Source organism: Camellia sinensis, chromosome 4 (genome assembly GCF_055761805.1).
Source record: "Camellia sinensis isolate YWXY chromosome 4, ASM5576180v1, whole genome shotgun sequence".
Lineage (NCBI taxonomy): Eukaryota > Viridiplantae > Streptophyta > Magnoliopsida > Ericales > Theaceae > Camellia > Camellia sinensis.
The window spans coordinates 181,631,062-181,658,365 of record NC_138964.1 but is presented as its reverse complement, the minus strand read 5'-3'; positions in this window follow the sequence as shown (position 1 = coordinate 181,658,365).

Here is a 27,304-nt window from a genome sequence, read left to right as displayed (position 1 = left end):
GATCATAGGCGAATGCCTTGAAGTCCATGCACTGGCTGGGGTAAGGGCAGATTTATTAATCTAATCGGCAGAGCATCTTGGTCCCATGCCGATTGATATGTGCCACAGCCACTTCATGCACTAATTTTTGGCTTGTTAAAATGGCCTAATTATCTAAACGGCGATCATAGGCAAATGCCTTGAAGTCCATGCACTAGCTGGGGCAAGGGCAGGTTTATTAATCTAACCAGCAGAGCATCTTGGCCCCATGCCAATTGATATGTGCCACAGCCACTTCATGCACTAATTTTTGGCTTGTTAAAATGGCCTAATTATCTAAACGGCGATCATAGGTGAATGCCTTGAAGTCCATGCACTAGCTGGGGCAAGGGCAGATTTATTAATCTAACCGGTAGAGCATCTTGGCCCCATGCTGATTGATATGTGCCACAGCCACTTCATCCACTAATTTTTGGCTTGTTAAAACGGCCTAATTATCTAAACGGCGATTATAGGCGAATGCCTTGAAGTCCATGCACTGGCTGGGGCAAGGGCGGATTTATTAATCTAACCAACAGAGCATCTCGGCCCTATGCCGATTGATATGTGCCACAGCCACTTCATGCACTAATTTTTGGCTTGTTAAAACGGCCTAATTATCTAAACGGCGATCCTAGGCGAATGCCTTGAATGGGGCACGAACAGATTTATTAATCTAACTAGCAGAGCATCTCGGCCCCATGCCGATTGATATGTGCCACTGCCACTTCATGCACTAATTTTTGGCTTGTTAAAACGGCCTAATTATCTAAACGGCGATCATAGGCGAATGCCTTGAAGTCCATGCACTGGCTGGGGCAAGGGCAGATTTATTAATCTAACCGGCAGAGCATCTTGGCCCCATACCGATTGATATGTGCCACAACCACTTCATGCACTAATTTTTGGTTTGTTAAAACGGCCTAATTATCTAAACGGCGATCATAGGTGAATGCCTTCAAGTCCATACACTGGCTGGGGTAAGGGCCAATTTATTAATCTAACCGGCCGAGCATCTTGGCCCCATGCCGATTGATATGTGCCACAGCCACTTCACGTATTGATTTCGGCTTTTTAAACGACCTAACTATATAAACGGCATAATTATCTAGTCCGCAAGTATACAAAACGTTTTATCCAAAACCAAACAATTCCATTCGTTAGTAACAACAAAGTACAAAATGAATTTTCATTAAGTAAATTGGGCACAAATTGTAACTATTTTACATATGAAAATTACTAGACAAAAAGCTGAAAATTACATGGAAATCCTAAAACAAAAAAACAAGAGCCGCCCAAATTAGTCCTCGGAGTCAGACTCCAGCGGCTCAACATCCACTTGCTTGTATGGAATTGGCGTTGCCAATTTCACATCAGTAGCAGCAAAGGCTTTGAGCCAGCCGTGTTTAAATCCCCGATTCTCAAACTTGGGGACTTCGTCTACATATTCATCAAAAGCAGATTTTTTCCCAACATCGAATGCGCTGGAAACCTTCAGATCAGCTGTTTCCTTCGCCGCCTTCATCTCTTCCAGCCCAGCTTCCAATTTAGAGATCGCCTCCCGGGCCAATTTAAGCACGTCGTCGCTCGCATCTACTCTTTTCTCAGCGACTGATCTTAATTCTTCAGCATTGCGGGCTCTCTCCGCCTCGACCTCGGCACAGGTGCCCTCCACCTAGGCCCTACTCCTTTGGCCCTCCACTTCCGCTTGTAAATGGCCAATTAGCTCGACGACATCGTGATAGCGACAACCCATGTTAGCTATTCTTCTGACGGCCTACAAAATAGGAAGATAAGGACAAAATAATAGTTGCGTAAAGAGAAAAGACAAAGTTCAGATATATACCAAAAGAACCGATTGCGCGACCAATCCAATTGCAACCAGATCCAGCTCTGCTCGAAAGGCCGCCTTGTCAGCAGGCAGTGAAACGGACATCGCTAAGCTGAGTGCAACCGCTGGATCTTTGATCACCGAAGCATCAGAGGAGATCGGCATATTCTTTATCTTGGGCTGGATAAGAAAAGGGACGATCACATCCGACTCGTCCAAACGAGGTCGCTTGTCGGCATGTTCTTCTGAGCCGGCCTCGACATCGGCAGGGTGTTTCTCCACCCTTTGCTTAGCTTCCACACTTGCCTGCATAAAAGGTTCTGCCTCGGCACTTCTGTTCTTTGCTGTCTCCTCAGTAACAGGCAAGGAGGTCTGGGACTAAGATTCGGCAGCCCGAATCTCCTCCGCCCTTCGGCGCGCAGCCATCCTTTCTGCGTTTGCCTTCTTGGCATGTTTAGTGAGGCTCAACCCGGCCATATCATCTAGGAACACGCCGGGAAGGTCCTCTAGACCGTGAAAAATATCGTCGAGCGAACGGTCCTCCCGACCCGAAGTGGACGGAAGATCAGCCGAATTGAGGCCGACTTTTTCAAATGCTAACTTCAAAGCCTCGTTAACCTCAGTTTCGGATTGGTCTGACTCGGCGGCCTCAGCTATTTCCGGTCGCTCCGAATTTGACCCCTCGTGACCGATTTGCCTCAAATTTCTGAAATCAGTCAAGATAAGGGCGATGAGAGACACCTCACCCTCCGAAATTGGAATGTTCTCCGCCGCCGAAAAGGTTGAATAAGTCGGATCGTAGTGAAGCAGAACGTGGGCCGCCCTCCCCTGCTTCTGAAGACTTGGTTGACCGAAATACCTAAGCGCAGCCTTGATTTCTGAGAGGACGGCATCGTCGGTCGATATCAAGACTTTCTTCAAATCGTTTCCTGCAAAAGCAAAACCATGAGGTCCCAAAAATAAAGTTTAATAAATATAACAAATAAATAAATAAAAGAAGATACTTGGCCACCTGGTTCGCCCCTCCATCTAGAAATACGATCAAGGTGATCCTTACCTTCGCCGAATTCCCAGTTTCCTTGGACGACAACCATAACATCATCGACTCGCTTTCCAGAGCTGGAAAGCATAGCCACTAGTTGATGGTCGGTGTCTTTGGCCCTAAGGAAATAACGCCCATGCCGACCAGAAGACTTGGCCAAGGCATAGCAATGTCGAATAGCGGAAATGCCAAGTTTAAGCCTAAGGCGGCGATTTAGTGCGATAATCCCCATCACGATCCTATAGAAGTTGACGTTGGGTTGGGAAGGGATTAACTCCCAATGGCAAAGCACGGCCTTAAGGAGAAGGTGAAGGAGAAAACGGACCCCGCCCTTAGCGATTGATAGAAGAGGGAAGACGATCATGGTCTCATCAACCCTCTCCATATCGAGGGTGTCGTCTGCCACAAATGACAGACGGACATCATCAGGAATGAAAAAGTGGCGTCAGAAGCCAGAGATTTGATCCGGTGAGAGGAGATCTTTTAAATGTTTCGCCATTCTCCCGACCAATAGGATTATGCTAAGCCAAAAGAAAAATAAAGTAGAGAAGGAAAGAACTTACAAGAGGCAAAAGAGATAGAGGAGAGTAGGAAATTGCAGAGGCAGTTCGGAAGGCAATCCAGGGCGGGCGTCTAAAAGCATGTATGCATTTGAAAAGACGTCGAAGTTTTAAATCACAATAAATAGAAATGTACGAAGAGGCGGGAAGTTGAAATGATAACCGGGAAGCGTGTGTACAGACGTGCGTTGGAATACGGTCAGCCGCCGAATTTCAGCTCTGACTCTTCGAGTTCGAAACCAAACATTCCAGCCCACTGTCGTTAGTGGAATGCTTGGGGGGCAATTGTGGGGGCCGAGAAGAGGGATTCGTAGAGATTCCGGATAGTCGAATCTCGAAGAGTCGAGATTCGACGCACTCGGCAATTGGCTCGCCAGTTCAAATCTAACCCTATTCGGCCAAAGAGCCGATTAGACAAAGTAGCCGAGTGAGGGTCGGCCTATTATAAGATGTGCTGAATATGAGTTGGAAATGGACCTAGTCCCGAGGATAATGGAAGAAAATATATAAATAGAAGAACATCAACCAAAAAGAGGTATGTGTGAGAATTATGATGCTTAACTTAGAATACAAGCATTCTTGAGTGTAGAAACTGACTTGTCCGTCGGAGTGCTAATTCCGGCACCCCCGACCGGAGCGTTTATTCATTTTCAGGTAACTATTAGCGGATCTCGAGCGTTCCCCAAGATCAGAAGAGTATTTCCAAACCACTTCTCCACATATAGTTTTCTCATTTTTGAGACACAAATATTTTTTTAATATTTATTCTTGTCAAACTATTTTTTTTTTAAATTTTAATTTTATTCTAAAACTCCATCAAACAAAATTTGAACCCGCGGTAGAAAAGACTTGAATGACAATGAGTTTGATTCCCTTATTATTAATGTTCTGCCACTATCTTCCTCTGCAACTCTCTGCCTCCCTTCCATTGTATGTATGCATAGTTCTATATATATATAAATATATTTACACTCTGTTTGGATCGTGAGTATTGGCTGTATAAATTATATAAGCCAATCACGATTCAACACGTGGTATGAGAAGGGCAATTTGAGAAGGTAATATAAATTGCCAACCATAGTCAGACACATGTCAACCCATACTGGTAATAATGGGTTTGCGTAGCACTGGAATGATCGAGGGATATAAGGTGATGTGGCCTAACAGTTACTCACAAGGTTCAAATTCAAAATCAGGAGGAAGCCTAATTGTAGACATGGCGTAGTGGAGCTAACTATGAGAGTACATGATCAGCGATCATGGACGGATGTTTCGACGGTTAGAAGCCCATTTCGACGGTTATCATTGAGCAGTATAAATAGTAGAGAAGGCCCCAGAAAGAAGCTCAGACTCAGATCCAGAAACCAGTTTTTATCTACTTTATTTTTCCTTTTAGTTTTACATTTCTTGTTCTTTACATTTCTGCACTTCAAATTCTTGTATTGCACGTTATTCGTAGGAGTTGTTTCGAATAGCTTGTTGCTGTAAACCTCTACGAGGCTGGATCAGATCATTGTAAGTTTTTCATTTTTACTTAATGAAATGCTGCAATTGTTCTTCATTTACTTGTTGTTTACTAAATTCTCTTGAACAAGCCACAAGTAAAAGTCCTCTTCATTAAGGCTGAAAGAACTGAAACACAATCGTCTAATAATTAGTTGGCAATTAATCTTCTGTAAGGACTGATTGATCCTTACTGGCACGCTTAAAATTACAATACTAACCTTCGAAAGCCAAAAAAGCCAACATATATTTTTGGCACACCCAATGGGACAAATTGAAATGGTTAAACGTAGGAGACAATGAGAAAATGAACGCCTAGAATAAGGTGTGGAAGGAGAGGTGGAGGTACCTGATCTAGAGGATAATGTGATAACACATCCTATGGAAGCACCTATCTCATTAGAACCTATGGTCGAACAGACCAGTAATGCAGAACATGCACCATGTGTCCATAATAGTGGACGAGACCATGGAATTGGGTTATCCACTTTTCCATCTACTCAGCCAATGAATTTGTGGGGAGGCCTAGTAGATGCCATGGGACAACAATTAATGAACACAGTGGAAAGATGGGCAATATCCTTTTATGGATCAGATGAATACCCATCAACTAACTAACACAAGGCATATAGAGGAAATTTCAAATGTCCCTCAGCAAAGATTGGCTAGAGATAAACAACATGTGCAAAGTAATGGACATACTAATGGTCAAATTAGTAATCAAAATTATGAAAGACTATCACCTTAGTCTTGGTATGAGCCTCTTTCGAGGCCTATGATAAATCAAAATGCCTCATTACTTAACAGTGAAGCCATGCAAATTGGTGGATCTGGGCCCACACAAGAAAATAGCATAAGGATGTTTCCAAATCCCATGTTCGTAGCCATACGTGGCACAAGGGGGTTCACTAATCCTTTGTTCGAATTTGTACCCGGGAGGTTGGAAGGGTTTCCTGTGGCTGGAAGAGACACAACACCTGTTCCAGCACCTTCCGCAAGTCCTTTCTCAGGATAGGCTCAGAGAGGTCAACCATACCTTCAATAGCAGCCAGCACCACAGGGACAACCAGTCCTAAATATACCTCCCTATGGACCAAGAGGACCTCAGACAAAAGGTTTTCCACTAAATCCTGTGTTTGTTCCTCCAGTGGTGGTTCAACAAGCACAAAATATGGTTCTTAGGGACTAAATTGCTGATATTGTTAGAGAAATGTATGGATCTATGGCTCGGGGGGTTTAAACTCCTGTGTACAGGAAACCATATTCAGAATGGATGGATAAGGTACATGAATACCCAAGAGGGTTTAGAATACCAGACTTTGCTCTTTTTTATGGGAATGAAAACCAGTCAACGGTAGAACATATTGCTAGGTTCGCTGCCCAATGTGGTGAATTTACCAATAATGATTACATGAAATTAAGACTTTTTCTAAATTCTCTAACTGGGGTAGCTTTTGTATGGTATATTAACCTTACACCTGGCTCTATCCAAACTTGGCAACAAATAGGGGAGGCATTTCATGCCCAATTCTTCCAAACGGAACTAGAAGTTTCTATGGTAGATTTGGTAAGGTTGAGTCAAAGGCCTAATGAGAAGGCTGTTCAATTTATTGCCAGATTCAAAAGAGCCCGAAACAAGTGTAGGATCATTCTACCAGAGCCTGAATTTATGAGATTGGCTCAAAATGGTTTAGAGTTTAGGCTTCGAAAGAAGTTTGACTCAACTGAGTTTCGAGACTTAGTAGAATTAACCTATAAGGTGTCTAGATGTGAATCATTAATTGAGGAAGAACAAGATCGAAGTAATGCATCATACAAGACGTATTATAGAGATCCTAATTATGAGATTGATGCAGCAGACATCGTAGGACAAGAGCCTGTGATCTATGAGGCGTTAATTCATAAAGACACTACAATAGATCAGCAGTTTAAAAAGAAAGACCTTCATAGGAAAAATTCTTTCGATTTAACAAAGGCAGATGACATTTTTTATCATTTGCTTGCAACAAATTTTCTAAAGTTACCAAGCAAATTTTCTAAAGTTACCAAAAAAAAGTCAAAATTCCTTCTCCAGAAGAACTTAAAGGAAAAATGTATTGTAAATGGCATAATTCTTGGACTCACTCAACTAAAAACTGTATTATTTTTCAGGACAAGATCCAAGAACAGATTCGAAAAGGGAGTTTAAAATTCCCAGCTAAATTAGAGAAAGCTATGGGGATTGACACTAATCCATTCCCAGAAATTGGAGAAGTTATAGCCAATGTTATTGTGCCAGACTTCCAGAACTTATCCTTGAAAGAATTGGAAGAGGTTAATGTGCAGATGCATGTTGCCAATCATACTACTGTCAAGAAAGATGCTAGAAGTTCACCAGCGAATGGGCAAAGCTTTGTAGACCAAAGGGAAGACTCTGATGAGGAGGCACTGGATGATGACTCTTTAGAGGCAACTATTATGCAAAGAATGTGTCCCAGATAGAGGTTAAGCTATAAATGGTGAAAAGGGCTCCCGATTGATGGGAAGTAGTATTACAAGGATGTGTAGAGACGCCCTAAACCAACCAATGCCTACAACAAAAGGCCATACCCAACTGGTCCTAGACAACAGTCATTCTTAGCTGGACCGACAGCCACTAGAGTGCATTCCAAGAGCAATAGACCTATACATGAGTTCAGACCACCTAACTATTACAAAATGGAGGGCAATCATCCTGAGAGGAGACCTGAAGTGGGCTCAAGTTATGAGATCAGAGCTAGAGATTGGCCTCTTAGACCAGCCTCACACAAGATAGAAAGTAGCCACCCTCATGGAAGGCCTGAATTAGGCCCAAGACAGGGGGGCAGGGCCAAGCAGTGGTCTCCACATGTAGCTTTGAAACTGGCTTCAAAGGCAGAAATAGGCAGTTTAACAACTGAGCTAGTGGGTTCATGGGTACCTGGGGTTCCAGATTGGTTTGTCATGCAGAACAAGCCTAAGGAAATACCTACCCAGAGAAGTGTTGTTGGAGGCCAGGGTAGGATGGTTAAACCTCCCTTGGTGACTTCAAATAATTGGGTGTTACTAAAACATCCAAAAACAAAGGAACCAAATATGGTCCCAGTGATTTCTAGGTCTCAAATGAGGAAGATCCAGCAAAGGTATACTCAGTACCAAAAGGATCTGAAAGAAAGTGAGGAAAGTTCTTCATTGGCCCAGCCAAAAGGCCAGACAGAGGGACGAAAAAGTCCAAAGTTGGATCATAGTCCAAAATCAACTCTTCAGGACAGAAGGAGTTTCAGCAAAGAGCAGTTGGCTAAAGTTCACTCTGAACTAAAAGCCAAAGAAAGATCAAGTTTAGCAGGTCTTAAAAAGGCTTTGATGGAAAGCGACAGTGAGACAGAGGGAGAAGTTGACCTAGGCCAAAAGAAAGAGATGGTTAAGGAGGAAATGTTTGAAGCCTTCATGGCTGAACAGACATTTTTGGTCAAAAACCAGCAGGAACAGACTATTCGAAGGAAGTCACTAATACTGAAGTGCCAGAATGCAGCATAGAAGATGATTCTAAAATAATTGAATAAGTTGGCTTGGAAAAAAAGCAAGTAAAACCAGTGGTTCAATTTGGCTCATTCCTCCAGTGTCAATGAATATGGTGCATATACTACCATAGGAGTTCCAGGCTGAAGATGAAAACCAAAAAGGTCAAGAGATTGACCCTATTCCAGTTTCTAGTGAAGATTCTCAGGTTAGTATGGTTCAAGATGAATTCGAAGTGGCCACACCAATGGAAACTAGGGACGAGAGTGAAGAAGAGGTGAGTATTAATCTCTCATATCCTTTTGAGTATCCTACAACATCCATGACACAACATGTCAAGCCCTTATATATCAAGGCTTTTTTCAATGGGATACAGATGAATAGGTATTGGTGGATAATGGAGCAGCGGTGAACCTTCTTCCGAAATCTTCTTTGAAAAAACTAGGGAAAAGGAACCCCAGATTAATCCCAACTAGCATAACCATTGCTGATTTTGCTCGAGATAAATAGATGGCTCAGGGTATTTTGCCCATCAACCTAAGTGGAGGAACTAGAGATTGCATGACGGCATTCTTTGTTATTGACAACAATGTTAAGTATAATGCTCTACTTGGTAGGGATTGCATTCACACCAACAAATGCGTGCCTTCCTCTCTGTATCAGAAGATAATGATGGTCTTGTACAATAGAGAGACAAAGGAGATCAATGCAGATTCTCAACCCTTTGTCACTTGTGCTGATTTTGCAGAGGCCAAGTTGCATACTGAAGGAGTAACACCACTCAGTATATTGAGAAAACCTGATGGTTCAGCCGAAGTGACGGCTGATGAGGAAGTAGCACACCTGAAGCACTTGGTACAGGAGAGTGTTGATGAAGAATTCGCTAACAAAGATGATAATGATGTCTGGTTGTAGGCAAGAAAGTGAAACCTAAGAAGCCAGACATTTGGCTTTAATTAAGTTCACAGCATTGGACTTAAAAGCAATAGTCCAAAAGGTTCAGGAACAAGAGAAGGAAGCCATGATAGATGGCTGTAAGCATAAACAACAACAGGTCAGACCTCTGACCTTTGATAAATACTGTGCATTGGACATCGAAACAAAAGTCTAGGAAATACAGGAGGAAGAAACCTTATGGACAGACTTTGTCTATGAGGTGGAGGGCAAAGATGTTGAATCAAAGAAACTGGGAGCAGAACAAAGCAAAGAAATTGCTTCGAAGACTGAAGAAATCAAAAAAGAAGCATTAGTGAGTTCTCAGATACAAGACCCCTTCGAAGAGGTTAATTTAGGGGAAGGTTCTATACAGCAACCCACCTACGTTAGTGTTTGGCTAAGTGCTCCTGATAGGGACCAGTTGTTTATGGTTTTAAAGAGTTATAAAGATTGTTTTGCATGGTTTTATAATGAACTGTCAGGATTGGATAGGTCATTAGGAGAACATAGGCTCCCTATGAAGGCTAATTTCAAGTCATACAAGCAAAAACCAAGAAGGATGAGTCCTGAAGTGATTCAGAAGATCAAGGAGGAAATTCTTAAGCTCCTTAAGGCAGGTTTTATTAGAACAACCAGATATGTTGAATGGCTATCCAATATTGTGCATATAGTTAAGAAGAATGGTAAATGAAGGTATGCATCGATTTTAGAAACCTGAACTTAGCAACTCCAAAATATGAATACCCTATGCCCATAGTAGATTTATTGGTGGATAGTTCAGCAGGGCACAAGATTTTATCAATAATGGATGGACACTCTGGTTATAACCAAATTTGCATTGCAGAAGAGAATATCCATAAGACAGTATTCAGATGTCCTGGGAACATTGGCACCTTCGAATGGATTAAGAAGCCATTTGGCCTAAAGAATGCTGGGGCTATATATTAAAGGGCTATGAACACTATTTTTCATAATCTCATTGGAGGATATTTAGAGTGTTATATTGATGACATTGTAGTGAAGTCCCAATCCATGGAGGAATATTTGTTTCACTTAGAAGCAGCTTTTGAAAGAATGAGAAAGTTCAAGTTGAAGCTTAATCCTCTCAAATGTGCTTTTGGCGTATCAGTTGGAAACTTCTTGGGCTATGTAGTACACAAGAAGGGAATACAGATTGATCAAAATAAAGCCAAAGTTATCATTGAAGCCAAGCCTCCATCAAGTAAGAAAGAAGTACAAAAATCCCCTGGACAGATTAATTTTCTTCGAAGATTTATTTCTAATACTGTAGGAAAAACTAAAGTATTTTCTTCCTTATTAAGATTGAAAGATGAAGAGGAGTTTGTGTGGATAGCAGAGCCTCAACTGATTTCGAAGGAATCAAAGCCTACTTGGCCAAGCCTCTAGTACTGATGCCACCAGAGGGTGATAAGCCCTTGAAGTTGTATATTGCTACAATAGAAGATTCACTGGGAGTTTTCTTAGCCCAGGACAATGAAAAAGGCAAAGAGCAAGCAGTTTATTACCTTAGTAGGTTCTTAAATTCTTATGAATGTAAATATTCAGCTGTAGAAAAGTTGTGCCTTGCATTGTATTTTGCTGCAATGAAACTAAGATATTATCTTTTGCCTACAACTGTCTTTGGTAATTGCAACCACAGATTTGGTTAAATATATGTTGTCTAGACCTACGTTGAGAGGAAGAATTGACAAATGAATACTAGCTTTATCAGAATTTCGTCTAGAATATGTCTCCCAAAAGGCAGTAAAAGAACAAGTTTTAACTAATTTCTTGGCAGATCATCCATGTCAGACAGAAAGCCAAGAGATAATGGATCTTGGTATGGTTGGTATTGAACCATGGCAAATGTGGTTTGATGGATCAAAAGCCAACGGTCTAACTAGAATTGGTGTAGTGATTAAGTCACCACAAGGGGTAGAAACCACACATGGTTTCAGAGTGGATGAAATTACTTGTTCCAATAATCAAGTTGAATATGAAGCTTTAATAATGGGACCGGAAATACTTATTGGGTTACAAGTTCCTGCAGTTGATATATTTGGAGATTCTCAATTGGTGGTTAACCAAGTGAAAGGAATTTTCAAATGTCAAAGTGCAAGCATGTTGTCATACTATGTTGTTGCATTACATTTGCTTTCTCAATTTCAGAAAGCAAATGTGACTTATGTCCCAAGATTCATGAATAACAAAGCCAATGATGTGGCTCAGAAAGTTTCGAATTTCAAGAGAATGGGTAATACTCAAATGAACATAAGTCAAACGACATATCAAAAAGTAATACCACCCTTAACCAAAAGGAATGTGGTGTTAGAAGTCAATCATAATGACTTATAAGAACAAGATTGGAGGTATCCACATTTTAGTGGCCACAGATTACTTCACTAAGTGGGTCGAAGTTAAACCATATAAGGCTGTAGACCAGACTGAAGTTATTGGATTCATTAAAGATCTGATCCATAGATTTGGCATCTCACAGACCATAACTGTTGATAATGGGACTATATTTGATGGGAAGATAGTAAAGTCTTTTGTGGCAGAGTTTGGAATTAGCCTTGTTAATTCTACCCCCTATTATGCACAAGCAAATGATCAGGCAGAATCATCCAATAAATCCTTGAAAAAAGGAATACAGAGAGTTGTGGAAGATAATCCCAGGGATTGACATAACTTACTATTGGATGTATTATGGGTTTATAGGACTTCTCCAAGATTAAGTACATGAGTTACTTCTTATGCCTTGGTATATGGGCATAATGCAGTGTTGCCTGTAGAAATTAACATCAGATCCTTAAGGGTGAGAGTCCAAGATCAATTAGCTCCTGAGCAATAACATCAGAGTATGTGCTTGGAGTTAGAGAATGTGGATGACGCTAGAATTTTGGCATTAAATAGCATTTTTTTTCAAAAGAAGAAAGTAGCCAAAAACAATAATAAGAAAGTTAAGCACATTGGCTTTGATGAAGGTGATTTGGTATGGAAGACAATACTCCCAATAGGGATTAAAAGTCATAAATTTGGCAAATAGTTACCTAATTGGGAAGGACCATATCAAGTTCATAGAGTTTTGCTTTAGGGAGCATATCATTTGAGAAATTTGAATAGATATGTACACCTTAAGAAAATTAATGGCAGATATTTGAAGCCTTATTATCCAACTTTGTGGGAAACACAAGGCGTATAATAAGTGTTGAACAAAAGAAGCATGAAAATACTCAAATAATAAATAAAGATTTTATTTCATAAGGAGTTGAATACATGTAGCCATAGATTGGCCCAAAAGTCAGTACAATGTTTCAGTTATTCCTTTACAATTGACTCTCTACTCTTAAGAGATGAGAACAACTGAATGGCCGTAGTCATCTCTTGCTTTCGATCAGCTAGTCCTTAGATGGTAATTTGCAGCTTGGTGGCAATTTGATCCAAAGCCAGGTTGACTAGTGATAACTCTTCTTCTAGTTGAGCTTTCTTCTCCAAAATTTGGGCTCGAAATTAAGAGACAGAGGAATGTTGTTTTTTCAATTCAGACACTTCAGCATGTATCTGAGAAACAAATTTCTGGTCTCTCAACAATTTCTCCTCTACAGCTTTGGCAATATGACAGATGTTGATATAAAAGTCAATGGTAGCTGCTGCCTGAGATAAAGGACTTGAAATAGCCATGCTGGATTGCTCAATAACTTTGCAACACTAGAGGAAACCATTCTTGATAATAGGTCTTTGCAAGGCTTCGAAGGGGGTCCTCGAGAACAATGTCAGCAACTCCAAACAGCTATCCAAATCTAGTGAAGGCAAGGAAGTTCTACTAGTGGTGAAAGAGCTCTAAAAAATTTCCAAGAGAGAATCAGCCAAGACCAATGGCTCAGTTTCATTGCTAGCTGTTTGAATGGTAGAAGGCATGTCAAAAAGGCTAACTAGTCTAGCTTCGAAAATGTCCACTTCTTCCATTAACATGGTTGGTACAGAAAGGGCTCTGGTAGAAGGAAAAGATGGTTGCGTAGGGATATGAGAGGAAGATGAAGTATCCCTAGCAGTTTCCATAGTCTTGGCTACCAGTAGGTCTAGAGAAGAGGGATTGGAGCTAGACAGGGTTAATGGACAAGGAACTGGTGAGCTACCAGTGTCTTCTCTAAGGGAATCAGTTATCACTGAGATAAGATAATAACTGGAATTTTCTCAGGAAGGGAAGGAGCAGCAAGGTTTGAAGGGAGAATAAATTAGGTTGAGTTAAAGGATAGAAGAGGAAGGTATGGAGTTAAGCCAAAGGATAAAGACACAGGAATGCTTTACCTCAAAAAAGGTATGAAAAGTGTAGAACCAGAGAGTGGGAGTATTGCTTGAATGGGCTCCACATTTCGAGGCATTGTTTCTGATAGTCTTTCAACTTCAGATAAAATTGAAGAAGTCCTTATTAAAGGAGAAGACAGAGTAGTTGTTGCTGCAAAAGAAGAAATACGAAGCAATGTTAAGTTTCAGTATCAAGAACTTGAGAAAGGAAATTAGAGACACAAAAGGAAGTTACTAGTTTTAGAAGTGGTAGCAATGGTTGGAGAGCTGCGAAGGGTATAATGTTCAACAATTTGTTGTTTCCTTGCAGTTTTTCTTTGGAGTTCATTAGCAGCAATAGCTTCATCCGCAAGCATTTGTTGTTGTCTTCTCTTCTCAGCCCTCTGGAACACAATGATTTCTTTAGAGTGTTCCGCTTCCACTGCTTTAACAAATACGTCGTGAATGGGGTCCCTAGTGAAATCAGAAAGAGAGACTGTCATTTTCTTTTTTCTTTTTAATGGTGCCTCATGCTCTTTTTTTGTTTCTTCTTCCTCTACGTGAGCCTCAGATACCATTTCTTCAGGATCAAGTAAAAGCTTTCTTTTCCTTTGTTGCTTTTGCTTGCTCTTAAGGAGATTTAAAGCTTGAGCTTTTTAAGGAGAGTCTCCTTGTGAAGCGCCTGCCCCACCTGCACCAAAGAAGGAACTATAAGTAAGAGGCAAAAGTATCATAAAAAGGAGAAAAGAAAAGAAGCAGCAGTGCATACTTTTCTTCAAAGTAGCTCGAGTAACTCTAGGAAGAGGTGAGTCAGCAGAAACAGACTTTGTAGTAGCCAGGGTAGGAATTAGGGTAGCATGAGCAGTGGAGGAAGTAACCACTCCAGTCCCTTTAGACTTGGCTTGAGGCACGCCTAGTACCATTAATAGATCTTGAGGAGAAATAGCCAAGTGCACTTCTATATTTGCCATCCACCAGTTCTGGTACCTTTTCAGTATATTGTTTTGAGGTATGAAGGGTAGGTACTCAAAATCAATTAGATCTTGGATAAATTTGGAAGTTGTTTCTTCTAATCTGGATCTTGGAACCTTCAAATCTCTGCTGGCAAGGTTTAAATTGGATTGACTGCAGAGAGGGATAGAGACCCCCTATGAGAGTCCAAATTGCCTAGCAAATTGAGCGGGCTCAGAGATGCACTTATAAACTTTGGGGTTCATAGTACCAATGAATAGTTACCTGGGAACCAGAATAGAAGCCCACATGTTTTTGTGCTGAGGCATAAAACAAGACCTATCACTCAAAAAGGTCCTCAGCCAAACTAAGCCAATATTGGTAGCTTCGAAGGGGCGGAAGGTGTGAGAAGAAAGTGAAGCTGGAAGTTGGTGAAAGAAAGAAAGAAAAGTAGAAGGCGAAGTTGGAAGGATAAAGTGAAACATTGGCTAACTTCATACCATGAGTGGTAGGGTTTGGTGCCAAGAACTTTAAGCATTTAGACTGCAAATCAGTGAAGTATACAAAAAGCCAAAGTTGGAGTATCCAAAATGGGCCTCCTTGACTGGTATCCATGGTTTTTTCATAAAAGAGGGAACAAGCTCTATAAACATGGCCCAAAACATATAGACCTAAGGCCACTTTTCTTTGTAAAACAAAGGCTTTGGCAAGAGGGGCAAACTCAGGCATGATCCTCTGAGAAGAAGTACAGAAGAGGAATTTGCAAAGCCAATACAATAAAAAAGAGAAAAATTCCCTATCAGTCACAGGGCCTTATCTTTTGTTCTCAATCTTGACAAAGTCACTATAGGATGAGTTCAGAGAGGAGAGAGAAAAAGGGGTTTTAAGGTCAGGATAGTCTGAATCGATGGGGGTACCAATAGGGGATAATCCTAACAAATGGCAGATGTTAAGGACAGCAGGAGCCATCATCCCACATCTAAATTGGAAGAAATTAAAAGCAAAATTTCAAAAACAAAGAGTAGCAAGTATTAAAAATGGGTCCTTTGAAATGGTGAACCTAGACAATTTAAGGGCTTCGAAGAGGCAAAGCTTTTAAAGATCCAGTGTCCTAGCAGGGATGACCCGATCATATGATCCCTCACACTCTGGTCTTATTGTGGGCCAACAGCGATGGGGTCGGTTTATCCTCCAGCTTCGCCAATCAAGACCGCCTTCATAAAGGAAGCAATAATCCTCTAGATGTGGATACAGAGCTGGAAGCTCAGTGGGAATCTCCTTAAAAATGGTCCCAAGCACGTATTCTTATTGTTCATGGCAACGGGGAATGAAGATGCGCCCATCAATAGCACTTTTCTCACCAGCCTTGTATTTCTCACATTCTTCAGCAATGATCCTTTTTAAGACTATAGATGGACTCACACGCTCCACAACCGGTATTTGCAAGGAGGAAGAAGCCATTGACAGAAGTTTTTTTAGAAGACGAAGTTGAGAAAGAGGGTAAGGGAAAGGAGAAATCAATAGAGATGAAGGGTTTGTGTGTTGGGCGAACAAATGAATTAGAAGGACGAAATGAAAGGGTTTTTAAACCTTTCTGTCTGAAAAATACCCAATTGTTTTAAGTAGATAGAATTCATAAAGAAGTACTAAAGGTACGGATATGAGAAGTTTCTCCCAATGTTGATAATTTGCGAGGGAAACGTATGTCAAATACTAATATTGGCTTCGAAATCAAATGTTTGGCTTTGAAGCCAAGCTTTGGCACCAAAATCAGGTGACAAACATTCAGCTAGCGCTTTGAAAGCAGGAAGTTGACTTCGAAGCACATTTCACACCTAAGAGTACATGAGTGCCCAGATATGTGTTTACTTCAAGAGGATTGAAGACCTGCTTTTAGGTTTCTTGTTGAAAGTAAAATTCTTCAAAGTAAAGTTTGAAATACTCTGCAGTTAGAATTTTTTTGTTCTAGACTTCAAAGTGACATAAAACCAATATTTGGTTACGAAGTGAAAAATACAAAGGGAATCACTTTTTTAGAATAAAATAGTGCAATCTTTAAAGGAAGTCTCCATACTTCGGAAAATATAGACTGTTTGTTCGAAACAAAAATAATTGATTCGAAATTGACTGATTGTGTTAACCATATGATTGGGAAAAGAAGACCTAAGGCAAATGTTGTCAATTACACTCCATATGTTGATGAAGTTCAAATTAGGTCTCACGTATTCCATTGGATATGTTTAAATCTGGTTTCAAAGGATAAAATTGGTAAATTCGAAGCTCTGATTTTGTTTATTTTGGGATAAATAGAATGAAATCAAACCATGCCAAATAAAGAAAGGAAAGCTTAGCTTTATTAAGATGAAAGTAATTACATTAGAAAGCATTTTGGCTACATATTCAATTTCATAAAAATAAGGAATAGAGAAAATGACAAGGTCGTGGAACTTGTTCCAACAATGGTCAATGAATTTCTGTTCCTTTTTTATTCTGTCTTCTATCTTTTCCAAGCTAGGTTGCTGAAGCTGATATGCTCTTATTTGATGGAAAAGTTGTTCGGCTTTTATTTTGAACTATGTTTCCTTCAATCCTTGTTCTACCTCATCTATATCCAAGTCATCCCAGTATGTAGAGTCTTTATTCTTGAAGTCATTATATTCATCGATAAGGTTCTTTGCTTCATATTGGGAATGAATTTGACGGGCTGAGATTTGGTCCAAAGATTGAGTGGTGGCCACAGAAGTTTAGTGCCAATGAAGAAACAGTGGGAGTTGATCCAAAAACATCTGAAGCTCTGCTTGGGCAATAGGATTGAGGATATGACTTCGAGTCATAACATCACAAGCCCATCGAAATTTCTTAAGAGGAACATCACCCTCAAGAACATTGAAGGGCAAGTGAGAAAAGGCCGCAAGCAGAAGCTGAGCTTGATATTGCTCAAATATAGTGGGGGGAGTTGAAAGTTCATAGGAAGGAAAAAACTGATTCTTAAAGGGAGTAAGTCTTAGTTCTTCCACCTAATGAGGGTTTTACGGAAGAGGAGGTGCAGGAGGATCCATCTCGAAAGAAGAAGGGAACTGGGGGTTGTTTACGCATTCAAGCCAGTCAGAAGAGCAAAATTTTGCAATCTGGGCTAAGAATAACGGGTTGTACCCTTGTGCTTCCTCTGGACGACGAGTGCCTTGCATGATCTTCGTAGGTAAGGAGGATGTATATCATGCTATGAGTAAGTTGTCTTCCAAACTGCGTCGACGATTGATGGATACATATGGGTAAACCACCGAGCTCCGAGCGAAAGGAGGGAAAGATAGAAGATCAGCGAATTCGACGAAGTGAAGATTAATGCGCTCTCTCAACTTGGATTCCGCAGGTTCTGGCCAGCCTCTTTAGCCAGAAGTCCTAGAAGAAGAAGAAGCTGTAGTCTCATCCCACATAGAAGATTCTTGGTTAGAAGAAGAGCTTCCAATATCCATGTTTGCAAAATTTTGGGTTAGAAAATTATGAACAATAGGTTCGTAATCCAAAGGTCGATAGTTTGCAAAAGCTTCCATGACTTGAATATAGGGAGATGGATAGGAGTAGCTAATAAATGCATGAAAATTCTTTTGAGGGCAAACATTATTAGCTAACAACTCCTCGTATGCTCAATCTATGTCAAAGAAAGTTTGTTTGGCCATATGAGTCGTATCAGTCCTTTCGAATGCTTAGATAATGGGAAATGTTCAAGGTGTAGAAAAGAATTTAATGTAGGCGGTTGCAGTTCTAAGAAGATATGAAACCCATGCACGTCCTAGGACGTGGGTGAAGTGTTTTGATCCACTAATATCACCAAGTATTGAGTATATTAGTGCGGGGGGTAATGTTGGCTATATAAATTGTATAAGCCAATCACGATTCAACACGTGGTATGAGAAGGTCAATTTGGGAAGGTAACACAAATCCTCAACCATAGTCAGACACATGTCAACCCATACTGGTAATAATGGGTTTGCGTATCACTGGAATGATCGAGGGTATAAGGTGATGTGGCTTAACGGTTACTCACAATGTTCAAATTCAAAATCATGAGGGAAGCCTAACTACAGACATGGCGTAGTGAAGCGAACTGTGAGAGTGCGTGATCAGCGATCATGGAGGGATGTTTCGTCGGTTAGAAGCCCATTTCGATAGTTATCATTGAGAAGTATAAATAGTAGAGAAGGCCCCAGAAAGAAGCCCAAACTCAGATCCAGAAACCAATTTTTATCTACTTTATTTTTCCTTCCAGTTTTACATTTCCTGTTCTTTATATTTCTTCACTTCAAATTCTTGTATTGCACGTTATTCATAGGAGTAGTTTCGAATAGCTTGTTGCTGTAAACCTCTACAAGGCTGGTTCAGATCATTGTAAGTTTTTCATTTTTACTTAACGAAATGCTATAATTGTTCTTCATTTAATTGTTGTTTACTAAATTCTCTTAAAAAAGCCACTAGTAAAAGTCATCTTCATTGAGTCTGAAAGAACTGAAACACAATCATCTGATAATTAGTCGGCAATTAATCTTCTGTAAGGACTGATTGATCCTTGCTGGCACGCTTAAAATTACAATACTAACCTTCGAAAGCCAAAAAAGCCAACAGTGAGGAAGGTGAGAAAAAAAATAATGTTTCTCACCATTATGATTGAATGAATAAAAAAAAGACTTGGTTATCATTTTTCAAAAACACTTTTCAAAAAATTCTACTTTTTTATTTTTTGTATTTTTTTGTTTTTATTGAATTTTTTAATATTTTGAGCAACTTTTTAATTTTTAAACATACCTAACATACATATACCTAAAAAGTAAAAAAAAATTGAAAAAAACCTTTTAAAAATTCACTAAATACCAAAAATATAAAAAAAAAAACGAGAATTCAGTACATCTTTTGTATTTTTATGTATTTATTAATTTTTAAAAATATTTTTTTACAAATTTTTTACTTTTTAGATACATCTAAGTAAGATGTATCTAAAAAGTAAAAAAAATGTTTAAAATTTTAAAAATATTCACTAAAAAAAAAACACAAAAACCAAAAAAACTCAGTTTTCAAAAAACTCAATTCAAAAAACTCAAACAAAACACACTAAATGTAATCTCCTCTATCTTGTTTGAATAAATAAGTAAGGGAAAAGAAAAAAAAAAAAATTTATTTCATCTTACTAAAATAATTTTTCATATTAATAAGCTATGATTTTTCATAAAGATAGTTTTGGTATTTTAAACAAGTTTCATTAAACTCAATTTTTTTCTCATCAAATCTCAACATTTTTGGTGAGAAATAAAACAAAGGTTTGGTGAGAGTTCATTTTTCACCTTATTTTCAAACAAGTGAAGGATTTTCAATTCTCACTATTTCTTTTCTTTTCTCACCAAATCCCTCCCCTGTGCAAACAGAGTGTTAGAGAGAGAGAGCAAGCATCACCATCACCATCACGGGTGATCTGTCTGTTACCACGACAGTGATTTTAAAACAATTTTTTTTGGATAAATTATATATATTGTGGGGACATAATTTTTGAATGATAACACGTGGCCGAGGTGACACCGAAGTGTCAGCCGAGGTGTCAAGTGTCTTGGTCATGACACTGAGGTGATCTTGGCTAGGCCGAGATTATCTTCGAAGATATCGGAATCCGGGGTAAGCGGATAAGGGAAAAGAGTCCTAGAATGAGGAAGGACTTCAACATAGATAAGGATAATACTCTTAGGGAGTTTATCTTTATCTCTTGGATAGTCCAAAATAAGCACTGGGCAGAAGTCCATTGAAGCTAGGCTTCTATTGGGACTAGGATTGTGTTGACTATTAAAAGAGAGGCACCCCCATGGGTCTAAGATACGCAATTTATATTCTGAACAGTGAGTTTAGCACTATTGATTATCTTTGAGATAACTGACTTGATCGTCGGAGTGCCCCCGGGTGGACGAACCATCGTCGGAATCTCTTCTTTCTGTTGTAGGTCATTCAGGCGCCATCTATTCTGCCAGTGTTCTCCAGTTGAAAGCTGAGTTGGCAGTGTGGTCAGAAATTCACTCACACAATTTGGCACCGTCTGTGGGAAAAAAAAGAGAATAGATGGCCAATGACGGACAGAAAGAGAAGGTTGGGGACGACACCCCTACTGGGAGTGGGAGACCTATCGAACTTGATGTCGAAGAAGACAATTGCAACGAAGAAACTCGTAACTAGAATCACAGAGGAATGAACGTCGGCCAGGAAGGCCATGTACCAAAGAAAACGGACCAAAGCGGGTACTACAACAAGGACGACCTCCAAGTATGGAAAGAAAGATGCCTGCGAAGGGACGATGAGGTAAAGACCATGGCGAACAAATTGGCAGACCTACAAACAATGGTCAATTTCATGATGCAAAATAACGTCATGCAGCCGTCGTTCCCGCTGCAGGACACGTCGATTCCAGTGGCCAATGCCCAGAAGGGAGGGCAGAAAACAATCCCTGTAGCCTTCCAGCACGCCAGGAGCGAAAGACACTCTCACCGGCCTTCAAGGGAGGTCGGGCGAGGAGAGCCAAGAAGCGAAGAATCTCGAAGGACACATCACACCAAGGAGGCGGACCCCAGAGAACATCGGCATGTTCAAAGGCAGGAGTTGTGCTTCGATGCGACCAATGGAGAAAGGTCAAAAAGGGCTCACAACGAAGCTGAAAGTAGTGCACCTAAAAGACTGAAATCAGGAGATAGCTGAGCTCCTGGGCGGACTAAAGAGGACTTGAGTGATTACCTCAAGAGGAAGCAAGAACATGCCGAGGTAACTTCCCCAGTTGAGCAGAGAACACTATTCTCGGTAGAGTTAGATAAAGTTGAGGCCCCGAAGAGATTCAGTATGCCGAGGTTCTAGATATACGATGGTAAGTCGGACCCCAACTTTCACGTCGGTTTATACCTGAACTCGATGGCACTATACACTGGAAACGAACCATTACTTTGCAAGGTGTTCCCCTCATCCTTCGGGGAAATTACATCGGATTGGTTTTACAAATTGCCGAAGGGAAGTGTGAAGACCTGGAAAGGCCTGGCCGAGATGTTCGTGGCCAGGTTCGTGACAAACAAACAACAGCCATTAAGGGTAGATGCCCTGATGGCTCTGAGGATCAACGAGGATGAAGGCCTTAGGGCCTACGCAAAAAGGTATTATGAGGTGTTCAACCGAATACCCGAGTGCAACCAAAAGGTAGCGGTTGTGTCTTTCAAGAACTGCCTAGAAGATGATTGTGCACTACGAAAGGAATTGGCAAAGACATTGCCAAAAAGCATGGAGGAGCTCATGGCCAGAATTGAGAAATATGCCAGAGCCGAGGAAGACATGCCCGGGATTAAGGCGACAAAGCAAGAGAAAGCAAACGGCTCGCCGAAGCAAGGCCGAGGTAACAACGGATCCAACAAACAAGAGAGAGGACTGAGAACCGCACAGGCGGTCACGACTTTATTATGAATCCCAATTCACAAAGTCCTGGATAAAATCCAAACCCAACCTTATTTCAGAGCACCAGCAAGGGTTCTAGGAGAGTTTATGGGAAGAAGCCTTGGGAAGCATTGTGCTTACTATAACGAAGATGGGCATCTGACTCAAGGTTATAGAGCCCTGAAGTCATACCTAGAAGACCTGGTAAGACAAGGCCATTTGAGGGACCTTGTAGATGAGGCCAGGACAAGGGAAGAATAGGCAAGATTGCCTCAGGCACCAGCAGCTCTACCCCCCCAGCATAACAACCGCAAGCAGGCGGACCTCGAGTAATTAATGTAATTCACTCGAAGGTTAACAAGAACGAAATTCGGGGGGAGACTCAGAAGGTAAAGCACTTGCGGCATGTGTACCAGGTCCGGCAGAAAAGACCCCGGGATGAGGAGTGTCAGGGACCAATGGTGTCCTTTATTGAAGCCGACCTGGAGATGGCCCAACATCCGCACAACGATGCCCTGGTAGTATCCCTACAGGTTGGGGAGTGCCAAGTGAAGCGCATCCTAATTGACCAAGGCAGCTCTTGTGGCATCATGTATGTCAGATGTTACAAGGAGCTTGACCTTCACCCAAACGATATGGAGCAATCCAATGGACCAATGGTCGGGTTCAATGGAACGCCGACATGGCCACTGGGAGCAGTAAACTTGGATGCACCAAGAAGATAAAAATAGAATTCACAACAATCGACACACTCCCCTTATAATGTTATCCTGGGAAGGCCATGGTTGCATGCAATGGGGGTTGTTCCCTCAACGTTGCATCAACTATTGTGGTTCCCAATAGAGCATGGGATAGAGGAGGTCAGAGGAGATCAGCTGCAAGCAAAAAACTGTTCCATAGCAGCATTGAAATCCACCTGTAGCATACGAAAGCCAAAAAGGGCAGAGATCGAAGACGAGGACATGGAAGTCCTAGAAGACGTCGGCAAGGAGCCAGCTGAGAAGAGTGAAGAAGCACTGAAGAAAATTCTCGTTCAGGAGAGGGATGAAGAACGCTTCTTCCTTCTTGGCTCAGGCTTAGCCGAAGAAGAGGAAAAAGCGCTGGAGGCTTTCTTGAGAGCAAACATTGAGGTGTTTTCCTGGACGCCTTACGAAATGCCTGGCATTGACCCTGAGGTCACTTGCCATAAATTGAACGTTGACAAGTCGGCCAAACCTGTAATCCAACGAGCAAAAAGATCGACATTGACGCACGTCGAAGCAGTCGAAGAGGAAGTAGACAGACTTCTGGAAGTCAGGGCCATTCAAGAGGTTAATTACCCGACATGGCTATCGAACACAGCAGTGTTGAAGAAAAAGAATGGTAAATGGAGGGTCTGCGTGGATTTTACTAGCCTAAACAAGGCCTGTCCCAAAGATAGTTTTCCTCTACCCAAGATTGACCAACTGGTGGATGCCACTTCAGGGCATAAAAGGATGAGCTTCCTGGATGCCTACAGGGGATACCATCAGATAGCCATGTACCCCCCAAATGAGGAGAAGACTGCGTTTATCACCCCAAAAAGGGTGTATTGCTACAGAGTGATACCTTTTGGGTTGAAAAACGTAGGAGCAACCTACTAAAGATTGGTAACCAAGATGTTCAGACATCTGATTGGCCAGATGGTGGAAGTTTACATCGGCCACATGGTCGTGAAGACCAAGGAACGTGAAGGTCATCTGGCCGACCTAAAAGCAGTCTTTGACATCCTTAAAACATATCGGCTCTGACTCAATGCGTCAAAATGTGCATTTGGAGTTGGATCTGGTAAGTTTTTGGGATACCTGGTGACCAGAAGGGGCATTGAGGCCAGCTCAGATCAGATCAAGGCCATTTTAGAGTTGAAGAGCCCGACGTCGGCAAAACAGGTGCAGATGTTGACTGGAAGGGCTGCAGCCCTGAATAGGTTCATAAGCAGAAGCTAAGACAAGTGCAAACCTTTCTTCAACTTGGTGAAGAAAGCCACAGACTTCTTTTGGACCGAGGAGTGCGAAGCTGCCTTGGCCGACTTGAAAAAGTATTTGATTACAGCTCCAATTCTTTCAAATCCAGAACCTGGAGAAGAACTGTTCCTGTACTTGGCAGTTTCGGAACATGCGGTAAGTGCAGTGGTAATCCGAAAAGAAAATGGGGAACAAAGGGTTGTTTAATATGTAAGCAAAACCCTGGCTGATGTAGAAACTAGGTATTTACCCCTAGAGAAGTTGGCGCTGGCTTTAGTAATGGCTTCAAAGAAGCTGAACTATTACTTTCAAGCCCATAAAATTGTGGTGCTAACTGAACACCCTTTGAAGTCTCTTTTGCAGCAAGGAGATCTGACAGGCAGAATAGCCAGATGGGCAGTGGCCTTGGGCCAGTATGACCTGGAATTCAGACCCATAACAACAATTAAAGGCCAAGTTTTGGCCGACTTTGTGGCCGAATTCACTCCAGGAGCCACTGTACATCGGGCTCCGTTGAGTCGAGATGAACGATGTCCAAGTAAGCAAGGAGAAGCCCAGCCGAGGGCAACGGAACAAATGAAGGAAGAAAAACTCAGACCCTGTAGCATTTACATCGGCAACTCCTTTCGACTATTTGTTGATGGGAGTTCAAACCGACAAGGAGCAGGAGCAGGAGCAGGAGTAGCACTGGTATCTCTAGATGGGCAGATACTAGAGCAATCCATCTGTTTGGGGTTTAAGGCCTCAAATAATGAAGTAGAGTATGAAGCACTAATTGCAGAGCTGAAACTAGCAATAGCAATAGAAGCAGATGAGGTGATAGTCTTCTGTGACTCCCAACTTATAGTCAACCAGACAACGGGTGAGTTTGTAGCCCGAGATGAGAGGATGTTGGCCTACGCAAAGGAGGTCAGCAGGTTGGTGGCCTTGTTTTAGAATTGCCGACTGCATCAGGTTAGCCGAGACGATAACAGTCACGCTGATGCACTAGCCAACCTAGCTAGTGAAATACAACCTGAAAAAGCAAGGACAATAATGGTCGACTACTTGTCGGGCCCGAGTATTGAACCACTGATTGTAGAGCATGAAGCAATGTGTGTAGACATGGGACCAAGCTGGATGGATGCAATAGTAGCATTCCTAAAAGAAGGAAAACTGCTAGATGATCACAAAGAGGCACACAAGATCAGATTGAAATCGACAAGATTCAGTCTGACAGCAGAGGGACACCTTTATAGAACATCTTTTACTGGACCCCTTTTGAGGTGTGTACATCCTTCACAAGTTGAAATTTTTCTATTCGAAATACATGAAGGAATATGTGGAAGCCACGCTAGAGGCAGATCACTTGCTCATAGGGCCATTACCCAGGGGTATTGGTGGCCCTACATGCAGAAAGATGCAGAGGCCTATGTCAAGAAGTGTGAAAAGTGTCAAAGGTTCGCACCTCTGATACACCAACCAGCAGCAGACCTAAACCCAGTATCTAGTCCTTGGCCATTTGCCCAATGGGGCATGGATCTCGTTGGGCAACTGCCCCAAGCAACTGGGCAAAGGAAGTACTTGCTGGTAGCAACAAACTACTTCACCAAATGGATAGAAGTTGAACCCCTTGCCAAGATTCGAGACATGGATATAAAGAGCTTCATATGGAAAAACATCATCACCAGGTTTGGGATCCCAAGAGCACTAGTTGCAGACAATGGAACACAGTTTGACAGTAAGCTAATCAAGAGCTTCTATGCAAAGTTCAAAATCAAGAATTATTTTTCCACCCCAAGTTTTCCTCAAAGCAATGGACAAACAAAAGCATCCAACAAAGTCATCTTGGATGGAATTAAGAAGAGGCTGCAAGCAGCAAAAGGAAAGTGGGTGGATGAACTGCCAAGTGTACTCTTGGCATATCAGACTACGCCGAGAAGATCAACTAGAGAATCCCCATTTGCCATGGCTTATGGCACAGAAGCAGTCATTCCTCTAGAAGTCGGCATCCCAGGAATCAGAACCCAGGGAGTAGAGAATAGGACTAACGATGTACTATTAGCCCGAGATCTGAATCTACTAGAAGAAAGAAGGGAGAGAGCTGCAATTCAGCTAGCGGCATACCAGCAGCAGCTTGCCAGGGCTTATAATAAGAAGGTCAACCCAAGGGAGTTTCAAATCTGTGACCTCGTTTTGAGAAAAGTCGTCGGCAACAAAAAGGATCCCAAAGAGGGCAAGCTTGGCCCAAATTGGGAGGGACCCTATAGAATCATCTCGGTATTGGGCAATGGGACATATCGGCTTGAAGATAATGAGGGCAAAGAATTGCTAAGGCCCTGGAATACTTGCAATTTGAAAATTTTCTATCATTAGACTTTTTTGTTCTTTGTTATTAGTCGAAATAAATAAATAAAGTTTTAGCTTGATTTTTTACACTTGTGATTGATAAAGATACTTGACGATGTTTCTAGAATACATGCATAATGAGAACCCAAGTGGAACTTAAGTTCACATTAGGGGGCAGGGAGTTGGAAAATGGTTTTAACACTTGTTGAAATTTGAGAAAAATTTACAAGTTGAAGTTAAACCGAGATCATATTTAACACTTGTTGAAATTTGAGAAAAATTTACAAGTTGAAGTTAAACTGAGATCATGTTTAACACTTGTTAAAATTTAAGAAAAATTTACAAGTTGAAGTTAAACCGAGATCATGTTTAACGCTTGTTGAAATTTGTGAAAAATTTACAAGTTGAAATTAAACCGTGATCATGTTTAACACTTGTTGAAATTTGTGTTGAAATTTGTGAAAAATTTACAAGTTAAAGTTAAACTGAACACTTTTTGAAATTTGTAAAAAAAATTTACAAATTAAGACCAAGGTTGTACTTATATACATGCTGATGTAAACCGTTGGTGGATATAACTGAGGTATTTTATCTCGAGAAGATTACACAGTTAAGGTGTACATTAAAGATATGCAGAAATATTCTAAGTATGAGAGCCATGCAAGAGCAGTAAAGGGAAGATAAAAATACAAGCATTCAGGAAAGGAAGTTGTATTAACATTCAAAAAAGGCACATCGGCCACATCGAGAGCTTACAATGTTTCAAAAAGAACAAAAACGAAGTACAAAAGATAGAAAAACACAAAGGACAAAGACATCAAATTAAGACTCTTCAGCGGCACCGGATGGTTGAGTCTGCAGTTCGAGACACTGCTAGGAAGACATCTTGGAAACCTTCTCAGCCGCGAGCTCG